The following is a 22,552-nucleotide window of genomic DNA, read 5'->3' on the forward strand; positions in this document are numbered from 1 at the left end:
ACACAGTATATCGATCCTAATTTTGGCAAAATGCTTTTTACTCTTTGCAATTTAGACTAAAACTTTCGGAAAATTTTAGGACTTTCCAAAACACCTTTAGGCGAAAGACGCGTGGCACGCGGCAAGACGAGATAATTTATTTTGTTGACAGTGATTTTTATTAAATAATACATTGATCGTATTAAATATACATATTCAAAACATCTGTTCATTTGTATTATTTTTTATGTTTAAAAAATATATATTATCAAATAAAACAAAAAAAAAAAGTTGTTGTATAAAAATATAAATTATTTATATCACAGAATTAATTTACATTACATTATACTTGTAATGGTGATCTATATAAATCATATTTGATAATATATAATACATATATAATTATATGTATATAATTTAAATAATTTTATCGTATGCTCTATTGTATTATTAGAAAATTACCAGGTTATTATTATAGATATTATTTAATAAATTTAAAATTAATTGGATAATAATTTTCCAACTGTAAAGTAATTTGCCACCCTATTTGCAGTCATGTTTTTAAACTCTCAATAATTATAAACAGGTATGTTATTTAAAACGCTATTTAAATTTATATTTGTTTACCGATAAAAAATAAACAAAACATATTATAAATAAAAAAAATAAAAATGTATATTCCACGATAGCTTTACTACACACATTTATACGTACATTTTTTACACAATGTTAAATATATGTTCCACACACACTTCCCACAAAGGGTAGAAGCTATGTTTTACATTTCAAAACACTTGAAAAACCGACTTAAAGATATGATTAAATATTTATAATTTTAATCAGTTCTTTTGATAACGAGGTATTTAATTTATCTTCTTTTATATATTATATTCTTACAATAATTGTTTTTCAAATAAAAATAATTTATTAAATATCTAATTTTCCTAACTATTATTTTCAGAAGCACAATCTATTTGTGATTTAATTATATATAAAGATTTCATGGATACTTAATTTTCATTTATAGATATCAAAATACATGCCCATTTTACATAATTTAAACAGGAATAAACCAACCAAGATATTTATATAATCAAAATAACGTAATAATTATAACCTAACATATTATAAAGTAACTCAAATACGTACCTCTGAAACCACAAATTCACTACTTAGCACAGAACACAGGTCACTTCATAACACAGCACTATAACACTATGATAACGAGCGTGTTAAAGCAAAAGCAAGCTTACCGCCCTACCAGTAATTATCAGTAATTGTATTGACCTAAGCTAACCCGATCTAATTCGGTCGTATGATGCAGACAGAGACTTATTAGAGGCGATTATCTGTAATAATTTAAATTTATTAAATCTAATTACGACAATTTAATATTGTTTTTTTTGGTTTAAAAAATTGAATCGGAAAATCTATTTTAATGTTTAAATAGAAAGTTTAAAAAATATATTCAAAAATATATGAAGATATATTAAACGATTTAATTATACAACAAATATGTGGAACAAGGTATTAAAATGAAGCTAATATATAATATTTATAGAATAGACACGGTTTTATTGCGATGTATTGGAAAATATGAGTTATAAATAAAACTCGGCTTATGTTATGAGTCAATTTAAATAAAGAATGTAAATATGTAACACGAAAAAAAAAACTAATTATATAAATAAACCCGCAGCAATTTTGTATTGTTGTATTCCCGTTTGAAAGGTAAGTGAGCCAGTGTAACTACAGACACAAGGGATATAACATCTTAGCTCCCAAGGTTTGTGGCGCATTGGTGATATAAGGAATGGTTAATATTACTTTATAGCATCAGTTTTTATGGGCAGTGGTGACCACTTTAGGTGAATCTTTAGTCCGTTTGCCTACCTTTTACATTAAAAAAAATTCCAGAGTCTCGATTCTCTATAGCATTTATTCGTACACAAATTTAACATAAATAAATTAAAAAAAAAAATCGTCGTTACACTAGCTTATTTTGAATCGCGGCACACTCACAATGCACACCGCGGCCCACACGAGAAGGGAAGTACGCCATACGTCAACGTCATACCATGGAAAAAATTATTGACGTTTCAACATATGCATAAAACCCGAATACACCTATATTTATTGATTTTTCTTTAACTAAAGGCAAATATTTTAAGATAACTAAGTTTTATCATAATGACAATGAGAGTCAAAAATAAAGAGCTGTTTGTGAAATAGCACATACAAAAGAATCTACTGTTATTATACCTAAAAAATTAAATTAAGCCTGTAATTTCGATCGTACCGTTCAATATCTATCGTGTCTTCCCCATCGCACGTGACATTGGCGAAATAATCTATAAAAAATGTTTTAAAATGATTGTCTTGTTTACTTTTTAAAAAGACTTTTCGCAAAATGTTAACCATTTCAACAGATATGTAATGAGTTGTATACCTAGGATAACAGTGAAAAGATACAAGGCATTACAATGTATTTCATGTATTACAAACATCGAATTCAATGCTGTTTAAGACAACGTCGTATGTGTCTAACACATTATTGTAGATTTACAAATAAAAAAATTAAAGTTTCTTAAAGTTTCTTTCTTAAATTTTGTAACAAGTCAATCCGTGTGATAATTATACATATTATAATAAATGGAACACAACTACTAAGAATAATCACAGCAAACATAATCAGAAGTCTAAAATTATATTAAACGAAACAATCGAAAGTCAATTGAAATACAAGTCTAATCAAATTCAATATGACAAAGAAATTGTTCGCTTGAAAAACTGTAATTTCAACAAATGTACAAAACGGGTAAGCAATTTGCATAGATGAATTTAAATTCAAACGTTAAGAGTGTTTTAAACTTTTTGAATTTAAAAACGGGAAAATAGAGGCCATCAAGTTACTAAGGATTCTGTTTCTTGTTAAGTTAACATTGAAACATTTTCTTAACTTGAAATTATGGAAAATTATAGAGTTACAAATGTGCTAGAATGAAATTTTATTTCGTGACTTCAATTTTTAAATTAATTTAAATATTTAAGCTAATTTTAATTTATTTTTAGTGAATTATGTACACAAATTATAATCGAATAATTAAATCCAACGTCGTCTGTCTATAATAGGTTTGTACTCGAAGCTAATGTACCGAAAACTACCTATAGGAATTTCAATTATGTTTTCACCATGTTGACAGTTTGATCCACGAGGAATGTGTATGTATATAATTTATCAACACATTCTTAGATCACTATGGGTCATTTAGACGTTGATATTTGTACTATATAAATACATTCATATACAATTATACATATATTATATTTGGTTATAAACCTCTAAATTAAAGTGTTATAGATTAATGCGGAAGTCAATTCGAAAAATTTGGAGCAAAATGTAATGGAGCAAACTTGAAGAATTGGTTAAAAATTTTGATATGTTTATTTTATAAATAGAACTAATAAAAAATCCTTACAAATTTCTCGTGTCTTAGTATAATCCAGAAACCTCGAAATTTTGAGCAAATTTCAATTTCAGATTTAATATATTTTATCCAAAGTCTGAGACAAAACCTCTTAAATATAAATAGTTCATTTATTATTATATAAAGGGAACTCAAATATAATAATACTAGTAGAGAAATATCTATAATATACTGTTAACGTCGTTAATAGAAGCACGCTGTATAAAGCGCTAGTGAACGGTCAGACTGTAGAAGTTACCGACTCATTTACATACATCGCCCGGAGCCAAGATATGCTTTCATTCAGTCGAAAATATACGGAGTAAATGGGAAATTCTTGATATAATGCATATTAGTATAATATTCTTCTTGAAACAATAGAATTCGTGAATATTTTCAGAATATTTTGATTGCAGTTAATCAGTACAACCCTCACAAGAAAGTTTGTATAAGAATTATCTTCCACCATATGACTAGTCAATATAATTTATTTTGTTACGTAACGATCAAGCCATTCTAACCTTTATAGTAAGATCATTTAAAGATTATCTAAGATCTGGATGGTACTCAAATAGAAACCAAACACAGGTATACCCAAATGCACCGAAAAAGAGTGCATATTGACTGCTGGTCATGGGATCAAATTTTGAAAAAAAAAAAGACATACATTTTTCAAGTATTTGATACGGATGATTCAATTAAGATATATTTGTTATTATAAAAAAAGTAGGCGCACGTACTGGCAAATGGGAAAATTACTTTATGGAAGGTCACACATTTTGAGCTTTTGAGCTCTGACCTTTTGAGATTTGAGCACATGGCTTTTTAAGAAATAATCATTATTAATTACCGCCTTACTCCGCCATCGACCTTAGGATCTAAGATGTTGCACAAAACCGTACCATCAAATATCTCATAATCGTAATTAATCAGATACAATAACTGTTGTTTCTACTAGTTTAATACAATTATTTAATTTCTTAATAACATTCAGGTAACGGGCGTTTATTTTACTTAAAACATTTTCGCCTGCGTCGAACTAGCGTAATCCTGAATGCCTTCAACAATTGCAATTGCATGCATAAACAGGTTCAAATTGAATAATTAAGCTGAGTTTCTCTGTAAGTAACTAGGTTTCAACTTGTGGCTGCACAAGACAACATCAGTATACCAAAAAAAATTATATTATTTGAAAATACAACAATATTTATATTTAAGTTTAAAAAAGTGAATTGCCTAATTTTTTTTTTTTTTTTGTAAATGTGAGAATTTTATATTTGTAAGGTAACAAGTCAACATTTGACAGATTTTCATTTGACACGTGAAGAGTTCCTTACAATATTTTCTCTCACCGACGAACACATAATGATAAGAACAAAAATCAATGACAATAACAAATGAATAATAATAAATCAGCGAATCACGTTTTTGAAAATATACCTGATTTATAAACGAAAAGTTTTCTCTCTTTTATTAAAAATTAAGTAATTTTAATTTTTGAATAATCTATCACCACGCTCAATCAATTCTTTATTCAAGTAAGCTTATAAAATCACTGTGAACGTCATTTTTTACTATTGAATTAATGTAACGCTAACGGTTAGATTATACCGAGAACAATCGATAAGAAACTCAGTAGTTACTCTTTCCCCATTTTAGTTACAGGGTCAAGTCAATCAAATATACTCGTACTTAAATTTATAAGTATCTCGCATGAAAATAAACATATTATATTTATCTTTTGTTGAGTAAGTTCCATATCATAATGTCATTTATTTCGTTTCCGCGGTGTGTAAAGTAAAAATAAAGAATTAAAAATACAAATAGATAGATTAATACTTGATGTCAATTCTTGGGTACGAATTTGCTAGCGTATTAGTTTCACACTACTGTATAGGTAAGAAAGATAACGTTCTTACTTAATTGATGTTCCTGACAAAAAATCTTTCAATCCGCTCTTAATTCCAATTAGTTGATAAGGACCTTATTATCAATTTGCATTAACTGAACGACGTTTTATCACATTTTTCTTTCTAACGTACACTTCGTTTAAGACTTTATTTAATGATAAAAATAATCTATTGAAAAATGGATCTACACAAATATAAAACTGGAGTTCAATTTTAAATCTACATTCTTGCACATAATTCCTTTTAATTATAATATGCTTTTCAAATTGCTTCATATCATAACACGTGATCGATTAAGTTTATATAACGATTTATTTATATAATAGACGTATATTTAAATATAATGTGCAAACTGATTTTTCTACGCTGTGTATTTCTCGTTATGACTTAATAATTACTCACCAACCACGGGACAATAATGTTTTGCTATGAACTCAGAATGTATGCTCTGAAATGTCTTGTAATGCTTATTAGATAATTTAAGTAAATAAACTTGGACCTCATTTCATTTAAACGTAGAATTTTTGAATAAAATATAAATAGCAAAATTATCCAGGTGCAAAAATACACAAGAAATGAATATTCCACTATTTTATTTATAAAACAGCATTGTTATTCTAATAGAACTCACTTCGTATCTCACTTGTGAAATACTTAAAACAAAATTACGGCTATACGCTGTCTTGATCCACTAATTCAATGTTATAATTATCTTAGTCCATGACGTAATAATTACTTTGAAATTTTATGATCGCTTTCTGCGGTGAGTTTCAAGTTTGTTCTTTTAGAATAATTCTACTAGTGCTTTATACGAGCTATATTTAAAATAAATACGAGCGACTAACGTTCTTAAGATATTTTATTATAAATTAATAATTAACATCTTTTGATTCGCTGCATACTTCATGGCATATTATAAGTTACAGTCCGCATGCGTAATCTATTCAAAGCTTTCGTGCGCCAGAGCCTTACAGGCACCAATACCGTACTATATTCAAATTATCTGGTCTATCTTGCAAAGCGTAAACATAACTGTAACTGCAACTGTAAAAACAAATATAAATACTAAAGATTTTTCGTAAATTGGTGTGTATTACGAAACATTTAAAGACGTATTGTGAAAATACAAATAAAACTGAATATTTATTAAATAATATTAACACTCGCATTACGTTCGAACACACCTTAACAATCAAGCAATACAACAATGGCGGCAGGAAATCCATTGAAAGCCTAGTCGGTCGCTTAGATATGTAAGATCCTTTAATGCCGCTGCGTTTACAGAGACAAGAGATAGTAATTATGAATGATGATCGGACATTGACGAAACGTTGATTTGCTGAGTCTCTATAAATTTGCATAAAATAAATTAATTTAATATTTAAAGTCAGGCGTTAACGAGACGTTGGAAATTCAATCAACTGATCTACGATATTGATTGTATTATTTTTCGCACTAGTGTTTCCACTGTAAAACTAACACTCCTTTTTTTCAGACTAGTTTTTTAAGTATATATTACCCTACCCTTTTATGTATATAAAACAAAACACTATCTAAAACGGTTTTCATAATTATTTCAAGGATTGATCATTTTTTATTTACGGCAAAACCAAAGAATTAAAATAATAATTATCTATACATATATTAAATTGGAGTGTCTGTATGTAATGTTTAAATAATCGCTTTATACTAAATGCATATGTATATACACGGTACATATACCAAAATAACATTTTTTTATAATTTTTGTCTGTCTGTTTGTTTCGGCTAATCTCTCGAACGACTGGACCCTTTTTTGACGGGAATTTCACTGGCAGATAGCTGATGCAATAAGTAGTAACTTAGGCTACTTTTATTTTAGAAATATCTGTGCCCGAGACTTTGTGCGCGATTTGTTGTTTTAACGCGCACGAAGTCGCGGGCACAGCTAGTTCTCATATAATATGCACATGTTTGTTACTTAACCAGAGAAGCAGTGTATACATAAATATGGTATTTATCTTAATTAATAATAACGAAAAATCTCTAATGAAAAATAATTTTCGCCAAGAGAAACAGCAATGTAACATAAAGTCAATGTAATATATTATAAATCAAACCTCCCTGTAGTGTCAGTCTCTATGTATGTTCGAGTTAATGTCAAAAACTATTGTTGGGCTTTGCAATCCGCTTTCTGAAGATTGATTCATGAGGAAAGTATGTATTGTATAATTTATGAATATTTTGTGCATATTACCTAATGTTATTATAATAGCCCCGTGAGAGCTGCCATAGCGTGCGTTGTATAAATCGATAAAAGTATATGAAAATAATATATGATTTCATTGTTCTTTACCGGCGTTTTCACTTGGTCTAAACATTTTTAATAGAGACTCACACTGTTTTCGAAAATATACTTCCAAGAGAAATCCGCCATTGTCTCTAGTTATAAAAGTCAGTAAAGTAACGTCCTGAATTTATCCAATTAAGGCTAAGGTCGCCTCTCCTTTAAAAAAAGTTAAGTATTATGCGATTACCCAAAAAAAAATTGAATTGAATTCCTGATGTTAGCAAAGGACTGTACATTAAAAAAAGTAATATTTCATTAAATTTTTTAGGCAGTTTATTTGAATAATAAAGCATATGAGCCGAGATGGCCCAGTGGTTAGAACGCGTGCATCTTAACCGATGATTTCGGGTTCAAACCCAGGCAGGCACCACTGAAATTTCATGTGCTTAATTTGTGTTTATAATTCATCTCGTGCTCGGCGGTGAAGGAAAACATCGTGAGGAAACCTGCATGTGTCTAATTTCAAAGAAATTCTGCCACATGTGTATTCCGCCAACCCGCATTGGAGCAGCGTGGTGGAATATGCTCCAAACCTTCTCCTCAAAGGGAGAGGAGGCCTTTATCCCATCAGTGGGACATTTACGGGCTGCTAATAATGTAAAGCATATAGATTCTTATGAGTACATTTATTAATTGCAAACATATAAAGAAGCATAGTTAATCAAACGTTGGAGGAATTCATTTGATATTGACTAAAATGAAAATTTATCGTTCATAATAGGTGAATCAAAAATGTTCGAATTGATTTTAGTCAAGGCCATACTCATCAAAGAAATTTTAATTTTGATATTTAATGGCTTTTAATATATTTTTAATGTATGGCAGATATAACACTGGTACAGTGTGTGCAAACTTAAATAAAATCATGATTTCACTCACATAAGCCGATAGGTCGGCGTACCGACACGACTGGAATATCCTGGACAAGGAGTGGTCATACTTACATACTTTGAAACTCGGTAGCTGCTAAGAATTAATTTTAAATATTTGTTTTTGGCCTTGGAATATGCGGTTTATGAATTCGCTCCGATGAAGTAGACTGGGGAGAAGGCATCAGCGCTATGCGTACCTTCTCCCTTTGCTGTAAGCGTCGCCAGGAGTAGGGCGGTTCTCTGTACCCCGGGAACTCCTCTAACTTGGCCCACGGTGGGCCAACCGTCGGGGTATCACGGTAGCATCCCGTAATGCCCCCCCATAAAGATTGGGTACCGCTGGTTTTTTAGTGAGTATTCAGGCCCCTTCGGCCCCGGCGAGCCCTACATACCATTCCACTTCATTTGGTGGAAACGCGTAAGGCGTTTTTCCAGCGAAAAAAAAATACAGTTCATGAATAAGTTGTTTGAGTTTCACATTGACTAAAACATACATAATTAATCGTAGCCAACATACTCGGATATAATTTATTTAGAATAACCTCGTGTTACCTAATTAATACGTCATATCAATATTAAATTTATTAAGCCGTAGCAATGGGAAGATTGAATGATTCGAGTTACCAGACTGGATTAGTATGGATCGTCAGCATCGAGATAGCTATGCGAATAACCAACTGCAAGTTTCAAGCAATTAGACAATTAGGCTTGAATTGTTGAACAAAGGTCTGCGAACATAGAGAAATAGATAAGGATGTGTATGTGTTTTAAAATAATTAATTTATATTTGCTTAATGCGTATTCAATTCAGACAGACCTTCCATCATCTCGAGGAGAAACCTTGTAGCTTATTTCATCAAGCTAGAGGATTGAGGATTGGTGGGAAGTTCCAACAAATGTAGGTTTTCAATTTGTCATTTTTTTCATCGTCGAGCACGAGATGGATGTTATAAACACAAATCAAGCATATAAAAACTCTGTAGTGCTCAAATGGAAATATTTTACCCAAACGAAAAGGGTGTTCGTTTCGATATCTGACCGTAAGCTAATGTTGACTCAATTCATACAAGAATACAAACAGTGTTTGCAGTTAATTATATTTTAATTACAGTACGATGAAGATATATTTAAAACTTATATAGTTAATGTTATGAAGGTATATTAAAAGCTGTATTATATTTATTTCTAGGTGTATCCTGATTTTCTGGTTATGACAAATAGCATAAATTACAGGATAAGAATAATTTAAATCTAGAGTAAGTTTACGATTCTAAGTGTTAAGACACTGAAAGATAACAAACTATGTTATGTTCTTAAGTTGAAGTCTAAGAGATCATATATACCTATTCAGCTGAATTCAGCTTTTAAGCATAAAAACACTGATTGTGTTTGGAGGCGCTTACGCATTACTTTTGCTTTCCCAGACTATTTAGTTATCGCAGATAGAGCTTATGTTTACCTCCTCAATCTTCAACTTTATCAAGTCGAGTGATTTAAGGTGTAAATCATTTAATGTTATCAAGATAAATACATACTCGTATATAGCCTTATTCAATCGAATAAGAAGCCTATGTAAGCAAAGATTATATGTGCAATAATATTTCTCTCGATTTGGTATTAGCTCTGCTATATTATTTATGATATCACACTCCTCTACTTAACTATTTATATTAACTATCATTTCACTTCCCAAGTTCCAATACAGTTTCACTGACATACATAATGCAATTTAGATTTAACAAACACGGGCAAAGCCGCTATGGGATGTTAGTAAGATGATAATAATGTGAAGACTAGCGCTATTTTATAAATACAAGTATTCAATTTTTATTATAAAAACGCAATAAACGCAAATAGTTTCAATATTTTAAGACCTGTCAATCGATCAAGAAAGATCTAGAATATAAATCAAATATTCAACAGTTCGAGAAGGTTCAATGACCGTTAGACATGCAAACTAAAACAAGCCTTATTTCGTAGACTTTAAAGATTTCTTTTATTTATTCTCTTAAAATGATTATTAAGAGTGCGTTTTATACTTCGAACTCGCAGAAGGTCATTCTTATTTATTTTTATTTAATGTTATGTGCCTTATATTTCTACATGGTTAAATGATAGTCTCGATGATAAATAATAACGATATGGAATAGCTCTATCTGTACCAGGGTAGTCGATTTCCTTTCAGTCGGCAACAACTGTGAATATATCTCTGCAATAAGATTATCAAGGCAAATACCTGCGACTTAAGTGAAGACTCGACTTCTGTAAACGACTAAGCGGTTTTGCATATGGACATAATTCACTTCAGTGAAAATAATTCACTTTTCATTATCGACGGCATTTAATCACCCTACTAGTAGTGTGTTGTTTTAGTAAAGTTACGAAGTATTTTAAATTAGCGCACTCTGTCAGTTGATGTGTGCTATCTGTATTGACAGTCAATGTTCAAAAATTAAAAGTTCTGTTCGTTACCGTGCACTGGTATTTTGTTAATTAAGAATTAGGTAAAGAAGGAAGTATTAATAATCTGTCTAAGTAGATTTTTACACACATAACATTAACTCCTCTCCTATTGAGGAGAAGATTTGAAGCATATGTTCCAATGCGGGTTGGTGGATACACCTTTTTTTGGTTGAAATTAGACACACAGGTTTCTTCTCGATGTTTTCCTTCACCGCCGAGCACGAGATGAATTATAAATACAAATTAAGCCCATGAAAATTAATTGGTGCTTGCCTGGGCTTGAACCTGCAATCATCGGTTAAGATGCACGCGTTCTAACCACTAGGCCATCTCAACTCTTTCAGTTTTTTTTTTTAATTATTAAAAAATATAAGTTATTTCTGAAGGTATTCTCTTCATTTAATTATTCATCTTTATTCAGAGAAATATTTTAATTACCTAATAATTACTCTTTAACATGATATAATTCGAAAGTATACTTTAGATGATATCACCTTTTTCGAATTACATGCGTAATAATAGTTGACTACAAAATAGGTGATCAAATAACTGGTTGTTTTATTATTCATATAATTATATGACATATTTATTTATACTTATAAATAAATAAACGATAAAAAATAAATAGATCTATGTACTTAATATTACCTCGCTAAGCGCACTTCTCTGTTTTTTTTTTTGGTAGTTAATTGCGTTTGAATTTAAGCTTAGGTGGATGTTTAGTATATAATAAAAATGAATTAAGTTTTAAGTTTGACGACCTCGTACCTCTGTGTATACATTAAATATCCTCGGACCCTTAGTGTGTACACCGGTTTTCATGGGTACGCCACTCCGAGGTCCCGGGTTTGATTCCCGGCCGAGTCGATGTAGAAGAAGTACATTAGTTATCTATGTTGTCTTGGATCTGGGTGTTTGTGGTTCCATCGGTACTTCTGATTTTTCATAACATAAGTGCTTTGGCAACTTACATAAGGATCAGAGTAATGTATGTGATGTTGTCCAATATTTATTATTTATTTATTTTCGATAGCATAATAAAGAAGAAAGATGTATCCGTACAAAGACAATATGGATCGTAATATAACAAGGTTAAAAAACATGGGATATTTTTATCCTTGGTTGTAAAGGAGTACCCGAATGCTTACAGCCAATGATCACGTTATAAAGTTCAGGGTCACATTATGTCTGTTTGAATAAATAATATGAAAACATTGGAAATTTTATTCGTTAAATAAAATATATATAGATAGGGCGAGACCAACTAAGAGCATGAAGATGATTTATCTTATAATAATTATTTGTTAATCCTTTTAATTAATCTAAGTACATGCAGGTGCTACGACCGCGATGTGTCACTAACGGTCAATGTGTCGGTCAATTGCAGTCAAAAGCATTTGACACGACAATTAGCGTTAAATAACCAGACAAAGGCTAATTACGTCAGGCAGATGGCCTAGTAATAAGAAGATATGCCCCTTAAATGTCTTAAATAAATTTTTACGTTTGGGTATTAAGTTTTTTTTTTTTTTTATATTGTATTAGAAAATTATAATCTGACACTGACATATATTTTTATTTTATTTTACTAAAATATAATTACTATAACCCTTTTTCACTCCCTAAGATTTATTAATTATATTTGTTATATTACTAAACACACAAATAATATTCCACTTAAAAACTTATATCCACCTTAATTTTAAGTTGCGATAACAGCTTATTCGATATTCTTGTCTAATAGTATTTTTAATTTTTGCACTATTGTTGTTGGAATAGTCTACATAATACTTCACGAATATTTTTTTATATTGATTTGTATTGAAACAAACTTTTGAGAACAGACTAGATACTAATATATTATAACAGACAACCTTAGAAACTTTCTACAATAATAATAAAAAAATTATATTATGAATCAGTCCATCTTACCATTATATTTTCATATTTATGAAATGCTTTAATATTTTTAAGACTTGATATAGTTGTTAGAATGATGAATTAATGATTGAATGTTGTTCCTCCACCCACATTCGTAGTACTGACTCGACAATATCGGTTAGGTAATAGCACTAATTTCATAGTTATAGGCGCTTGAAGAGAGTATTATCTGATTACTAGTAAAATTCCCTGACAATGTTGCGCAATCCGCAGCGTTGAAATTAACTTTAATGTTCTAACTTAATTTCAAGAATCCAACTTACCACAAATAAAACAATAATATTTTTTTTAAATACTAATTATATCTAGTATGCGTTTCAGTGTTTTTTTAATTGTATCATAAACATTTTTTTTTATGCTAGTGGCAAATGGGCTGGTGGCTCACCTGATGGGAAGCCACTACCACCGCCCATGGATATCTGCCACACCGGCTTTAAGATACGTTGCCGGCCTTTGATAAATGTCTAGGCTCTTTTCTTGAACGTTCCCAAGTCGTATCGGTTCGGAAAAAACCGCCGGCAATGGTTGGTTCCACAAAGTTATCGTCAATTGTATTTTATATCAGAAACCTTGGTGCAATTATATTTGACTGTATAAAATTTCAACTCAATCAGAAAAGCGATACGCGAATACATAAAATACAAACAAAAACAAGCATTTATTTTTATATGCATGATTCATATTTTTTTTTTGGGATCTACTGTATAATACTCCGATATAATTATATGAAATAATGTAGGACTCAAACATTATATTCTGTAATTATAAAGATGCACATAATATATAATGTATTAGAAATTTGCAAATAACCGGGCCAAACAAAACAAGAAACATATATTTACTCGCTCGGCTATATTGTGCAATACTTCGAGCTATTAATTTATAACAAACAAATATTTATTAAGTTAGAATCACGTTAGGTTAGGTTAGTAGAATAGTTTGATTTATTATTCATTCAAATATTAAAGTTAAGTTATATTTTCTGAACTGATTTCAGATTCGCAACAATATTATATAATATATCTTAGATCTATTAATATTACGTATTTAATTAAACCTGAGAAGAAAATTCACAATGACACGTTTAAACCTATTTTACGAGAGATCTTATCTTATCTTCTATATCAAAATTAATCCAAATTCGAAACTGCATTTGAGATTAACGGGAAACTAATCTAATTGGAAAACTTAAATAATTAGCTACTTGCTTAAACTTTGCTCAACAACATCGGTATTTGTACGAATTGCAATTGTAGTCGTAAATTATTCAATGTTGTTTTACACTGTTTGTTATTTCGTTGAAAAATATCTCTCTATATAAGTTAAATTGGATCGAGGAATAAAAGTAACACTTAATAGATTTTATATTCGTTCACTGAATTTAGTTGAAGAATATTATAAATGTGAATACTTGTCGATCTAAAAGAATGTAATGACAATTACTAGGTGGCTTTGTGTAAGCCTGCCTGAGTACTACTCAATCATCGCATATTCTACTGTCAGATAGAAATACTTATACTCTATTCCATCAATAACAGGAAAAAAGCCAAATAAACAAAATTTGATGGCAAATTTACGCGATATCATTGGTCGAATGCTTGGTTAATGTATGGTATTCATTATGGATTTGAGAAAAAATAGCGTTTTGAACGTTCACGTAACTGTTATCGGAATTTTGAAAGTAAAATGAATGTGCTGTTTTATAAATAAAGGTATATTAATCATAAACTCTTATGCACAATATAGCGGAGTTAATAACAAATCGCATGAAATACGTGAATCGAAGTTTTGTTTATCTTTTTTCCTACTTCCATTGGAATAGGCTATATACAGTAGCATTTCGGTTGGAAAAGTGACAGAGTCTGTGTAACTTCATGTACAAAATAAATAATATCCTTGTTCTCAGAGTTGGCACGCGACTATGGTAGGGAAAGCAAATCATATTTAATAATGCCAATGTCAATAGAGGCTGTAAGTTTGGGAGTATTGTCGTTTTGTTTTGGTGGTAATTCGCTGGCAATAAAGTGACCTTGATGTGATACAGCTGGATCAACACCAAATATGGCGTAACAAATGGCGTTATTAGAAATCAATTTAATATTTTTATGCCATATGTACATTAAAGTACTAAATTTGCTTTAATCCTTCTTGTTGTTTTACTTATGAGTGTTAAATATTATTTTTTCATCTGTAATACAACTTATTAACAAAATAAAATAATGTGATACTTATTCAACATTACAAATTATACAGATAGATCTATAATAATATACGATCCACACACACACACACATAGTGCTAATATGCCTCTGTAGGTACCAGTATATGAGTGTGTGTGTTAGAAATTTGACTTCCATAAACATATGCTTAAACATCAGATAGCGGAAATACCGTTTATATTAGTTTGCAGTTTCGAATAAACTATCTCGTATTGTTAGTTTCAAGTACATTTTGATTATTTACTAATAACTGGATGTATATTCATTGGCTATTTAAGATCTCTAAGAGATCCTTTAAAATTATCATCATCATCATCATCAGCCCACTTTCGTCAACTGCTGAACATAGGACTCATCAAATGCAAGCCACTGTGGTCTTTCTTCGGCAACTTGCATCCAGCTCCTGCCAGCCGTTTTGCGCAAATCGTCACTCCACCGTGCCTGAGGACGTCCTACACTACGTTTGCCGAGACGCGGTCTCCACTCTAGAACACGTTATCCCCAACGGTTATCGGTTCTACGACAAATATGGCCGGCCCACTGCCACTTCAGCTTACTAAACCGGCTTAAAATTAAAAATTTATGAAAACATAGTCATTTATTCTCAAGATATTCAAAGTGATATATTCATACTTCCACTCAAAAACATGCCGATACACATTCCATATATATATACAAATATGAATTAAAAATAGTTACTGTACAAGAGGAATTGCGATTCAACGGGAAAATGTGCAAGCATTCTTGCCACCATTCCACACGGTCAGGATTTGTACAGTAACAGAAGTAGATACAAATTATTAAAAATTCAACTATTAGCTTTTCTGCACAACGATTCACATTCTTAATAATTATTAACTTTCTTATGTATATATATTTGTAAGAGAAAAATCTCATAATACGTGAAGATGAAATGTTTTAGTTTAAGTATTTTTATAACTCATTTCCATAATTTGCGTATGTAAGATTATTAAATAAATTGTCCAAAGCCGGTCGTTTAACTATTTAATCATGATAATATAATAACTATATAACCGAAAATTCTCAATATGAATATTTGCGTGTTAAACACGTCAATATGAATCACGATTTAAAAAGCCAACCCCACTAGAGAGGCCGCGAGTTGAACTTGGCCCTAATTTACGCTCAAAGAGGCCAATTTATGAATTTCTTTATAAATTATTAATAGCTTTCTTAATTATGTGTACTCGTTTATAGTAATTTCATGTTATTAATAAACGTAGAAAAATAGAAATAAGTCTTTTTTACAGCAATATATTAGTATTGTTGTGTTTCGGTTTGATTAGTGAGTGAGTCAGTGTAACTACAGGCACAAGATACATCATATCCTATTTGCCAAAGTTGGTGGCGCTCTTCATACGCCCCGCCCCCAATTACCATTATCTCATAAAAATATATTTGTTTAACACTTGAACTAACAGCTTAAGTAACTATCAAAACATTAAAATTGATAATAATATTATAATAAATGTAAAACCAAATCTGTTTGTTTGTTACGCTTTTACATCTCAACTACTCAACACATCAAGGCGATATTGGGTACACAGGTTTCCAGGTGTACGGGATACGCGGCTTAAGCTGGGTACGGAAATTAGTTTTAAAAAAAAAGAATAAAGTTTACTTTAAAAAAAAATCAATGGCAAATCATTAAATTCATTAAAAATTAATCCAGCAAGTATAAAATTACGTACAACTAAAAATACATTATACGGAACGTGATAAAACTCAATGTTATTTGCCTAAATAAGATAATCGCCGCTTTTATTAATTTATATAAAGTATAATGTATTTTATAGTATAGGACCATTATGACGAGGGCTATATTTACGTCCAGCTAAGCGGATAACTTCTAATTACATAAAAATGAATTAATGAAGCTGAAATCGCTCAGTGGCTAGAATAAGTGGGATCTCAAACAAAAATTCTAGGTTCTAATCCCAGATGTATAATTCGATTCATACCCAGCGGTGAAGGTAAACATAGTTAGCAAACCTGCATGTATCCGATATATTCTGTCATATAATTTGTATCGAACAAACCTTTGGAGTACCTTGGTGGATTAAGCTCCAAAATTTATCTTCGAAATCAATAGCCTAGTTTAGGAGGTGTAATTTGACTAGTTACAAAGCATTAACTTAATGATATACGAGCCCCACAGTGCTACGAAAGTCGTAGATTGGATCATCTAACTGATATTTATACGTATACATCATAATATACTTTATCCATCTAATTAAACGTACAGATTAGGAGTGACAACAATAGGCTTAAGATTATTACATATGCCGTTGAGTTAATAAGACTTCATTTAACATATTTATAATATTTGTGAATATTGCTCGTCTTCCAATTTAAGGAGTCATTAGGATGTCATATTAAATTAACAATATAGTATTTCGATTCTAAAATTTCTGTGATCAGAAAAATCTTTCCATTCAAGCAAAAAGGCATATATAACAGATAGGCAACTTGAGATAATTAGGTAGTCACCGTCGTCCAAAGACATTGGTGCTGTTAGAAATATTAACCATACCTTTCTTCGCCAATGTACCACCAACCTTAGAAACTAAGATGTCATGTCCCCTGTGCCTGTAGTTACACTGGATCACTCACCCTTCAAAGGGGAACACAACAATAAAAAGTATTGCAGTTTGGCGGCATAATATCTAATGAGTGGGTGGTACCTATCCAGACGGGTTTGCACAAAGCCCTACCACCAAGTACAATACTCTTACTATCTGTGAATAGTATAAAGCGAAGTCCCTTTCGGACTCTGTGTGTATCAACGCTTTCTTCTTCCAAAAAATCTGCAATAGCATTCTTCTAAGGTAAACTCATTATAACTATTTTTATTAATTAAGCATTAGTGAAGCACTGTAGGCTTTTTTTAGAGCGATTTTCTTTAATCAATTATTTTTCTTTATTCAAACAAATATGTTGATTATCTTAGGCGCATAATATAGATTAAAAATGTCTTTTCCACTTTATCATTCGAATGAATTCTAGAAAAGATATTATCACCGATTCCATATTAAGTTCAACCAAATAATTGTCTGCTGCAAAACGGGTGATCGGCACCGAAATTGCTTTTATCTAAGAACAATTATGATCTACGTTTCACGGTAAAAATATACAATGAACCAATTTTTATATTACTCATATTTCTCAATTATGACATAACTATAAAAAATAAAAAATAAATTAATTATTTTTAAGTAAATACACGTATTTAACATTTTGCATTGCACCTGTGCGAAGCAGGGGTGTATCGCTAGTTTTTAAAAATGAGATATAACAAAAAAAAAAACTACTGATATAACTCTGTCTGCCTTTTTGTTTGTTACTCCTTTCTAAGACAATAGAAAATAAATATGAAAAAAGATAGAAAATATAATATTTATTTTATAATACACTAACAAAACCTACGGCTTAAACTATCTTCATGATATTTTCATAGGTTTAAGCATAAGGAGGGAACAGACAGAGTTACTTTCGCATTTATAATATTTAACTTTTAATATATTAGTACTTTGCAACTTAATCAGGTAAGCTTACAGTAAAGTGATAGTTGGTAAAGTTTAATTCATTAAGGGTTTCTGAAGCCAATAAACTGTACATAATACTTTTAATTCAAATAAGATATCAATTAAGGGTAAACAAGAAACAGATATGTACATTGTACAGTTAGCATGAAACTTGGGTAGAATAAAATATTATGCCGTCTATTTTCTTTAAATTTATTGATAAATTCAGTTTTTTTAATCATCTATGATATTATATCAAAATCGAAATAAAAAATATACTGTATTCAAATAGGCCCCTACGATCACTTGCTGTCAGTTTCAATGATTAATTTGATTTAAAACGACTTCCAATTTAGTCTGTTGATTCTAACGAGCAAAATTTTATTCGATTTAATCAATACTGAATGAATTTGAAGCTTTTTATCGTTCATTTAATATTGTACGAAATTATGTCTTATTTGTCAACATGTTAATGTAACACGTGTTTTGATTTTTGTTATAGAATCAGGAAGAAACGACAGGAACGATTCCATAAAAAAAATTGCCGTAATAGTCGATTATATAAGACATAGTACGTTATAAAACTAAACATTGAAGCTTACTTTTCTAATCATTAATATAAACTATCTATAGGAAATAAGTTAGAACAATGTAGTACTTAATAGATGAAAAGTAGGTATTTGAATTTAATATTTAGCGGGTTTTTATTAATATTTTTTATAAGTTCATTGTTTATTACGTAAAAAATGTAGAAACCATCGGACAATGATATTGTTCCATGGTTTCTAATTTTTGTCTTTAACATTTAAACCGACGTGAATTTTCTTAACGTAAGTTCCGACGTAGGGCCTCACAAGTCCGTGCGTTCAAAATAGATAATAAAAGTATTATAATGATTAAATTATGGGTTGATGTAGTTAATTGGAAAAAAATCAATAAAAAAATGTGTCGCTATTCAACATCTGTTGACGTAATAGGAAAACTAAGCTCTCTATTTTTGGTCAAAATTTTACTTGAGATTATTAATCATGTATGAAACGTAAAGTTACCTGGCATGGAATTTACAGAAAAGAACCGGCAAGGAGTGAAACTCGAAGCTACATGAAGTGGCCTATGCCTAAGGGAGAAGGGAGTTATTTGCAATGTTTACTGCCAGGCCTTCCAGGCCCCCACGGCGGTAGTTAAAGGTAAAGCAATCCCTATTGTCTAGTAGATACCTCCTGCTCATTAAAAGTTTGACTGAGAAGCGAATAAGCGTTCAGTAGAATTATAAGACAAGTACAGGATCTTCGATCCTGTGGTTGGAAGCACGTTGGTGCTTGATGATATGACTATTAACACAATTCGTGGTGGTGGTTCCACTCACCATCAATATTTATTCATGTTACTTCTCTTATTGTTTTACAGTTTTTTTAGTAAATATTGTTGCCCTTCTTGTCGCTCCTTTTAAATGAGACAGAGTCGCTTAGAAACAAGAAACGCCTAGTTTTCCACCATTAATGGTAGAATCCTTTCAAAAAAGAAAAAATATAATAATTAATTTATAGCCATTGAATATATTGAGTACAAGACAAGTGAATAATACCCTGATTTTCCACTCTTATTAATTTTACGGGTAGAATAATAATATAATCCTCTTTGAAGTCAGCTAAAATATTTGACAAGAGGTGCTTAAACTATTGAACCAAATTAGATGAAATTTAGTACGAAGATAGTTTGAGCCTCTGTTAAGGACATGGGCTATTTTTGTATTCATTATTCGAAGGGGTAAAATGTGGGATGACGGTTTCTGTGAAATAAGTTAAGTTTATTATCTATCAAGAACATAAGATTCGTAATATCATTTATATAATACAGATAACTTTTGTAGAAGTACGATATTTAAAATAATACTTACTTTTGTTAGGTAAACATATCAATGAAATCCATAACGAAATTTAAATTCACTCACGTTATATCGAGAAACCAAACTCAATTTTACAGTCAAATAAAATATAATATAAAAGTTAGTCGTAATGTAAACATTTTATTTTAAATTCAACGCGAGTTCACGATGTACGGTATACGTTACAACTCGCAACTTATTGCCTTGAAACTAAATTAGTATGGAGATTTATATCTCACTGTTATATTATTAAAACAAAGGATCACGTGATGTTTGCGACATCAAATGTGTATATACATTTATTTTAATGTTAATTATTAATAAGAAAAAAAAAAAACGAATACCTCAGCAAGTTATTTTTAATAATTTGATTGACCATATACGATTATTAATCCTCCTTGGATCTTTAATATTAATAGCGTAAGCCGATTCTCGTTCCAGTGAATATGGGATGATAGCTGCATATAAAGAATCGGTTATGGTCTCATTTTGAAGAGCTGCAGAAAATTAAAGAGTATTCTTGATTGCAATTTACTGAATTGTTATGACTTAACAAAAAAAAAATTAGAGAGCAGAAAATAATTACTGGCCAGTTAGAGAGCGGTAATACGGCTGTATAAGAAGAAAAATGAAAAACTTAAAAAAAATAAAATAAATGGTTTTCGACAAACTCCAATTCTAACAGAATTAATGTATACTATTCAATATTAATATATATATGTATATATATTTAAAAGAGGTTTCATAATTTTGAATTGCAGTTTACTATGAAATTAAATCAAAGCAAAACTTGTCATAAGTTTCGAAATTCCTAAAAAAAAATTTGAATAAACACGAAGTTTCGCGGGAGACCCACTAGTAATCATATTAATATTTCAAGGGAGATTGAAGATATTAGTAGTTTTGCTTCCGTGAAAAATTATAATTTTGTCTTCCAAGATGGTTTTAGCCGCATCAGCTATTATCAAGAGGGATCAGCCAACTATGGCGAACATATTATTATTATGCACAAGTGTTTGCGCAAACAGAAGTGTACTCTCATAAACCGATGGGACGGCAAATCCAATATAGGAAACAGTAGCTTCACGTACTTTTCGTGGCAAAATATTTACCCTGACCATACCCAGACTCCGGTTTTTTTTAAAGCATAAATGGGCCACCTGATGGTAAGTGCAAATAGCGCCATGATTTTTTTCAATCATTCCTTACTTCGCCAATGAGGCCACCAACCTTGGAAACTTACATGTCATGTACCGTGTATTTGTAGTTCATGCTAGCTCAACCTTAAAACTGGAACACAACATTATGTTTGCTGTTTGGCGATAGAATATATAATAAATGGGTGATAACTACCCAAACAGGCTTTTACAAAGCCCATGATATTGTAGATCTCTTAATAGAAACACTCATAAACTTTTTACTGGTCCGATTTTGATTTTGAACCCAGATCCTTAAGGTTTGGATTCAAAACTTCCATCTTCTCCTAAAAATCTATTATATTATATAAAATTTGTAATAATAACAAAAGTAATTAGGTAATTTATTAACAGGAAAACGAAACGAAATCCTGTTCTCATATCACTAGGTAAAAACTTACAAAATGTCTTATGCTATACTTTGATTTTTGAGGTATTGCTGATATTGAATTTTAGTTAGAAAGTCAACTCTTTCACACTATAAGTATCACATATATACGTATCATTTATTCCTTTCTAGTTTCTTGAACCTTCAGGTAAGTTTACAAAATGAATCTATAAAGGCTCTTTGGCTCTATAGCCATATAAAGGAATTATGAGATTTGATGGTATTTCATTCAGCGCTGTTTGTATACACGGATAAACCTTATGACTGTATGAATTTTTACAATCACCTTTTATTTCCTACTAGTCTGTGGTCACGTGATTCACTCTCGTGCTATCCTCAGCCCCGCTAAACATTTTGA

General features: G+C 30.6%; 1 protein-coding gene across 2 annotated transcripts in view; it reads right to left on the reverse strand.

Annotated features, from left to right (window-relative positions):
- The window catches only part of LOC125077595 (nephrin-like), a 224,493-nt gene extending 203,817 nt beyond the window's left edge, over nucleotides 1-20,676 (reverse strand). The window contains exon 1 of one of the 2 annotated variants that reach the window (XM_047689556.1): nucleotides 20,623-20,676. The gene's annotated coding sequence lies outside the window, so the exon portion shown is untranslated. Of the gene's footprint in view, nucleotides 1-1,128; nucleotides 1,188-20,622 lie in introns of those variants that run through there. The other variant, XM_047689557.1, reaches the window with a different exon arrangement.
- Nucleotides 20,677-22,552: the final 1,876 nt, after the last annotated feature.

This window comes from Vanessa atalanta, chromosome 4, assembly GCF_905147765.1.
Source record: "Vanessa atalanta chromosome 4, ilVanAtal1.2, whole genome shotgun sequence".
Classification (NCBI taxonomy): Eukaryota; Metazoa; Arthropoda; class Insecta; order Lepidoptera; family Nymphalidae; genus Vanessa; species Vanessa atalanta.